The sequence below is a fragment of the Enhydra lutris genome, unplaced genomic scaffold (genome assembly GCF_002288905.1).
Source record: "Enhydra lutris kenyoni isolate GAN:26980312 unplaced genomic scaffold, ASM228890v2 scaffoldscaffold33, whole genome shotgun sequence".
Lineage (NCBI taxonomy): Eukaryota > Metazoa > Chordata > Mammalia > Carnivora > Mustelidae > Enhydra > Enhydra lutris.
In genome coordinates, this window is record NW_019154117.1 from 2,476,359 (window position 1) to 2,482,720 (window position 6,362).

The 6,362-nt window shown below is 56.1% G+C and overlaps 1 protein-coding gene across 1 annotated transcript in view; it reads right to left on the bottom strand.

Moving 5' to 3' along the window:
* Positions 1 to 823, bottom strand: part of LOC111153662 (spindlin 1) — an 80,693-nt gene extending 79,870 nt beyond the window's left edge. Inside the window, exon 1 of the mRNA XM_022512813.1 lies at positions 624 to 823. The gene's annotated coding sequence lies outside the window, so the exon portion shown is untranslated. The remainder of the gene's footprint in view (positions 1 to 623) is intronic.
* Between the last annotated feature and the right edge of the window lie 5,539 nt (positions 824 to 6,362).

Consider the following 6,362-nt stretch of genomic DNA (forward strand, 5'->3'; position numbering starts at 1 on the left):
CCCCGCCCCGCTGCCCCCAGGCCCCGCCCGGCCTCCAGGCCCCACCCCCCCGGCCCGACCGAGCCAGACGGCGCCGCCCCGCCCCCGCTCCGCTCCGCGGCCGCCGCCGCCCGCCCCCGGCCGCACGGCGCACGCGCACTGCGCCTGCCGACTGCGCCGGCCGCGCCGCCCGGCTCCGGCCCGACGGGCCGCATTGCGCAGGCGCCATAGGCAGCGGGTGGGGCCTGGAGGCCGGGCGGGGCCTGGGGGCAGCGGGGCTCGGCCTGGAGCCTGGACTGGATCCGGCGATGCTCACCTGGAAGCGGGGCGGGGCCTGGCGTGGCAGTGGGAGGAGTCCCGGGAGCCCGGCTGGGCGCGACTCACCCGGCGACGAGGCAGGTGGGGCGGGACGGAGCGCCGCAGGGCCCTGGCGTCTGGGTGGGGCCTGGAGGGCGACGGGCGGGGCCTGGAGCCGCGCACCTGGCGGCAGGGAGGGCGGGGCGAAGCCGGACCGGGGTCGGCGGCGGGGCGGGACTTGGTGGTGGCAGAGCGGGCAATGGCGCCACTCACCTCGCGGCCGAGGAGATGGGAGGGGACGGCGCGGGACGGGGCCTGGCGGCGGGGCAGGGCTTGGAGCTGCTCACCTGGCGGCGGGGTTGGCGGTGAACAGAGCAGGGCGGGCTTAGTACCGCTCTCACCTGGCGGCGGGAAGGAAGGGAGCGGGGCTGGGCACGCTGGGCGCTGGGGCTTGGCGCCGCTCAGCTGGCGCCTGGGCGTGTGGGACCGAGCTGGGCGGACCTGGCGCCGCTCTGGCCGGGTGGCGGCGTGGGCGGCCGGGGCGGGGCCGAGGGACGAGGCCTGGCGCGCGTCTCACCTGCCGGCGCCCGGGGCCGTGGGGCGGGGCGGGGCCCCAGGTGCGCGCCGGGAAAGGGCGGTGTTCGGGGCGCGGAGCCCCGGGGCCGGGCGCCACGGCTTGCGCCGGAAGTCAAGCATCCTGGGAAGTTTCGTTTTCGCGTGGCGGGAGGGCTTCCGCGGGCTGCGCGGCCCTCGTCATGCTGGCATTTACGCCGCGAGACGTCCTGCCGCGCGCGCCGCCGGGGCGGTTGAGGCCGGGGACGGCCGTGGGGGCGCCGGCGGGCTGAGCCGCGGCGGCCTTGCCGCAGCCCACTCGCCAGTCTCCCTCGCTGGCCCGCTTCCCGCGCGCCGACCCGCCGCCGCCCCGCGCCCCCGTCCGCGCGGGCCCGGGCCTCGCCCACCCACAAGTGACCTTGAGAGCCCGGCCCCCACCGCCCGCGAGAAAGGTGGACCGGCTGTCCTTCGAGATCGGGAGCCAGGCCTTCCCACGGTCACTCGTGAACCCGTGGACTCGCTGCGCCCGAGATGCCCCTTGAGTGTGTGTGGGTTATTCGCGGGAGGAAGGGGGGAGAGGAAGGAGGCGAGGACATTTGACTCCCGCTGAGTTGAGTGCAGGACCTTAAGGTTGAATCTAAGCCCCGCACCCCAGCCGGGAGCTCTGCGCGCGCCGCCCGCAGCCCGGGGCCAGGAGCTTTCCTCCCCGGCCCCAGCAGCCCCGTGTCCTCCCCGTAGGGCGCGGAGCCGTTGTGGTTCCTCGAGTGCAGTCGCACGGCCCTGTCGTGGGAAAGCGCCTCACCCGGCGTTGTCAGGTCGGATGACGGGGCTTGGAGAGCGCTCTAGGCTCTGGCCTGGCGCATAGCGGGTAGTTAGCAAGCTCCGCGGGATCTGCCTGGCACCTTTTCCGTTTCTCCCACATACGACTACGCGTGCCTGCTCTGGCAATCAAAGCTCGTCTCGGGTGGCACACGTGGCGTGCGCGGGGACCTCACAGGCCAACTGGAGAGCCCATTTAGACAAACATAGGAGTGTGGCCCTATAGTCAGCAGTGAAGAAGCACTGCAAAGTCGTTGCTTGGGTTTGTGTTTAACGTTTTTGGCGTGGACGGTAATGGAGCAGATCAGGAGCCGGGGGGATGGGGAGCAGGCAGGTGTCAAGGAGACTGCTGGTTAGTGCTGTCCCTTCCGTGCCTCCACCTTGCCACTGTGGATATTTGAGGCTGAGTAATTCTTTGTTGAGGGGGATGTTTGGCAGCATCCTTGGCCTCTACCCACTTGATGCCGGTAGCATGCACCTTCTCCCACATTATGACGGTCAAAATGGTCTCCAGACAAAGCCAAATGCGTTTTCCCATCCCCGTCCCTCCTGGAGAAGCCCGGGTTTAAATGTTGCCTCTGCTGATGACCCCTGGGAGCTGTCAACAATGCACGGGCAGGGAGGTGAGCCAGCCCCATGTCGGAAAAGGCCACCCTCCCAAGCTGGCAACCACCAAGTCCTTCTACCAGAAGTATCTCACCCACCCTCCCCAGAGAAGCCTTGCTCTTTAGCATGCTGAATGTCAAAAATAGGCTTGTACATCAGCCATGTAAATCTGCAGAAGATTTTTTAAATGAATCTATTTACAGGGGGAAAAAAGTCAGACAAATCCATTGAGAGACATTGTGCAAAACAGCTCCACTGGACTTTTCAAAAAGTCAGTATCAAACCAAACCAGAAAAGCTAGGGGATCGGGGCCAGACCTAAGAGACCACAACCAAGTCCTTCACATGACCCTCAATCCTACACCACTTTGAAGGAAAGAAGCTGTAAGGAGATTTGGGGGACAGCTGGAGGACTTTTTTATATGAAATGTATTTCAAACTGCTGCTGAATTATCATTAAATGTTTAGTGTGATGACGTCTGTCGCATTGCCCTTGTTCTTAGGAGATATGTTCTGAATTATTTCAAGTGGAGATTCCTGGTGGCTACAACTTACTTTCAAATGGTTCAGAAACAGATGTATTTTATCTAGAGATAAAGCAAATGTAACAAAACATTAACAATTGGTGCATTTAAATAACGGGTGTATGTGTGTTCACTGTCCAGTTCAACTTCTCTGGAAAACTGAAATTTTTCAAAATAATGAGTTGGAAAAGTGGAGCCGCAGTTAGGTCAAGAATCTCTAGGATGGGAGGCTCAGGGAGCAGTCCCTGCCACCTTCCAACTTGCTAACCAAGCATTTCCAGAAACTTAAAAGTTACAGTTTTGTTTGTTTGTTTTGTTTTTTATAGTTTCTCAACCACACTTGACTTCTGGAGATTAGGTCAGATGAGCCTACATGTATCCTTTCTTTTTTTTTTTTTTTAAGATTTTATTTATTTATTTGACAGAGATCACAAGTAGTAGGCAGAGAGGCAGACAGAGAGAGAGGAGGAAGCAGGCTCCCTGTGGAGCAGAGCCTGATGTGGGGCTTGATCCCAGGAATCATGACCTGAGCGGAAGGCAGAGGCTTTAACCCACTGAGCCCCCCCTCCAGGCGCCCCTCCATGTATCTTTTCTCCTGCAGCAACTTTGTTGCTGGTAAATATAAATTGGCATGTTAATAGTCCAGCCTCTGCTAGGCCTATGTCTGTCTGTCTGTCTCTCTCTCTCTCTCTTTTTAAGATTTTATTTATGTACTTGGGAAAGAAAGATCTAGAGAGCATTTGGGGGGGTCAGCAAAGGGAAAGGGAATGAGAGAATCTTAAGCAGGCTCCACACCCATCACATAACAGAGCCCAACACAGGGCTCCGTCCCACAACACAGATAATGACCTGAGTCAAAACCAAGACTCAGACACTTAATCAACTGAGCCACCCAGGCCCCCCTAAGGCTCTGTCTCTTAATGCTGGGTCCCTGGGCTCCTATTTGGGGAGAGCAAATTTCTGCCCCAGAGATTAATAAATCTGTGATACGGGAGTGGGGTGAGCTTAGACCAAGAGCAAACCTTGGTGTATTGGTATACTTACCCCACTGACCTTGTTGTGTTAGTTAGAAACCAAACTTAAGAAGCCTTTTCAAGTTTGTTTGTTTTTTAAGATTTTTTTTTTTTTTAATTTGGCAGAGATTGCAAGTAGGCAGAGAGGCAGGCGGGGTGGGGGGGCAGAGTGGGGTGCAGGCTCCCAGCTCCCAGCTGAGCAGAGGGCCCAGTGCGGGGCTTGATCCCAGGACCGGGATCATGACCTGAGCCAAAGGTAGAGGGTTAACCCACTGAGCCACCAAGGTGCCCCTCAAATTATATTTATTATAAAATAATCCAGTTGTTCAACACAGCAAAAAGTATTCAATATGCATCATATACACTGTGCACAAGGATAATTTGTATTAGTTTAGCTTCTAGGTGGATGAGTTTGATGAGCTTTCCATCTTTTTGTAGATAGGGAGGCTCTCTCCCTATTGGCTAGCTACATCATCCTCCCATTGGCCCAGTACCCCGGGACCCCCCAGGCAGTGGGAGCAAAAGCTGTTGAACTGAGAACACTTGAGCTTCTTTCCTGTCTAATATGTTGGTCCTTATGATTGGAGCTCAGGCTGGCCCATGCACTCCCACCTGTGGCTCCAGATTTCTGGCTGTGCTAATGAGGCATCCCTAGCATATGAATCCTGATTAGATGGCGGCCTTACCAGGACAGGGGCATCAATTCTGCGCTGGTCCTGATAGGGCACTGGGGTTAGATCTCCCACTGAAAGCCATCTTGATACACACTATGCAGAAGGATGCGTGAGGCCTAACACTGTCATCTAGTGCAGGGATGTCCAGAGCTTGCTTGCATGGTCGCCAGTGGGGCCAGAAATGGGGGGAGGGGTAAGGAAAGCTCAGGAAGGGGCAGGGTCACCTCTGCCTGGAACTTCTCCAGGTATATACCCCGCTCAAGGCCCCTGGAGTCTGGATTCTCCAAGCCTCTTCTCACCCTCCTGTCACTTGATCTCTGGCAAGACCCTTTCTTTCCATCCTCTGTTGTATGTCCACTGCCTGGACTACAGCAGAGTGAGCAAGGGGTTCACTGAGGATCCTGCACATCATTTGTGGTCAACAGATGGCTTCCCAGGTTTGCTGCACAGTTTCAGTCCAGATGCTACTCTTCTAGGGGAAGTAATCCTTCAGGAAAAAAACAGGTTCTCCAGAGATGCTAATGCAGGCTCTGGAGGGCCACACAGTCCCAGGCCTAGACCCTGGCCGCTGACCCCTTTCCCCACACCCAGGGTCCTCCAGGGTCCACCTCAACTGGGAGGGTGTAAATCCCCTCTTTCCACTCTGATTGGAGGGGCCTGGCCACCTTGCTTTCCAGGAAGCCTCAGACCAGGTAGATCCCACACAGAAGCTTCTTATAAAGGGGGAGGGAGCCAGCCTGTCATAATCCCCTCACCCTGGAAGTCTGGCAGCAGTGGGACAAGAAGGGCCAGAGGACCATTCCCCTTAGGAATCCTGTCTCTCCACAGGCATTGTTGACTTAAAAACTTGCTCCTGGAACTTCAGCGAAATCACAAATTTGAGCGCCTGCCCCTACCAGTCTTCTCTTGGGCCATGGAAACTGTCAGCGCCCTGCCAAATGAAAAAGAGAGCATGGAGAGCCTTTCCACCCCCTGGCTTAACAAATGTTGAACAGCCCAGGCACCGTATTAGCCTACGTCCACGGCCACAAGAACGTTTACACTTCGTGGAGGGAATGTCACGTGGTGCGAAGGAAGTGTTTGCAGAAAGAATGACTCCAAGAGAAATGGCAGGAGCAGAGTTCAGCCATCTGGTCAACTGGCAGCTTCCTCCCCTGGTTCACTCCTGGGCCCCTCCAGGTCATTCTGCACACAGCGGACAAATAAACGTGCTCAAATGTCTCCTGAGAAGCCTGCCATGACCACCTGCACACGTCGATTGTTCTCTGGTCTCTGCGATGTCCGTGCTTGTGTGTCTCTTCAGAGCACTGATTCTCCTTTGCAGTCCCATAGAATGTTGATTTGTTTATGTGTGTGTTGCCCGTCTGCCACCCTGTTACGAAATCCAGATGGCAGAGACAAGATCCGTCCTTACCAGTGATGGCAGAATCAAAATCTGTCCTTACCAGTATACCTCCTGAAGGAAAGTAAGGATTCAGCAACTGTTGGTTATAGATGAACATATGACTTGTTCTGGGAATACTGGATCATGTGGATTTATCAGGACGGAGGGCTTGTGAAGGGATTCAAATGCCAGGACACTGGGCAATTTAAATTCTCATTACCTACTCTTACAAGATTATATCAAGAATCAAAATAAATTCTGGACAGCCCTGTACACGCAGAAGGGAGTTTCACCATCCAGGAAGACACAGCTAAAGATGTTTGGTGGGGTTTGTGGGGTGGCTGTTGAATCAATCTGGTGCTACCTGGAGGAGAATTTTGAGAATCATGAACTACAGGAGACTATGAAGAAGTCTATGGTAATGATGTTGGGGGACAGCTTTGGGCTGAACGGAATGCTCATGGAAAGGATGATATAACTTCCAAACACCAAGCACACTGGACACTTGATGGTAG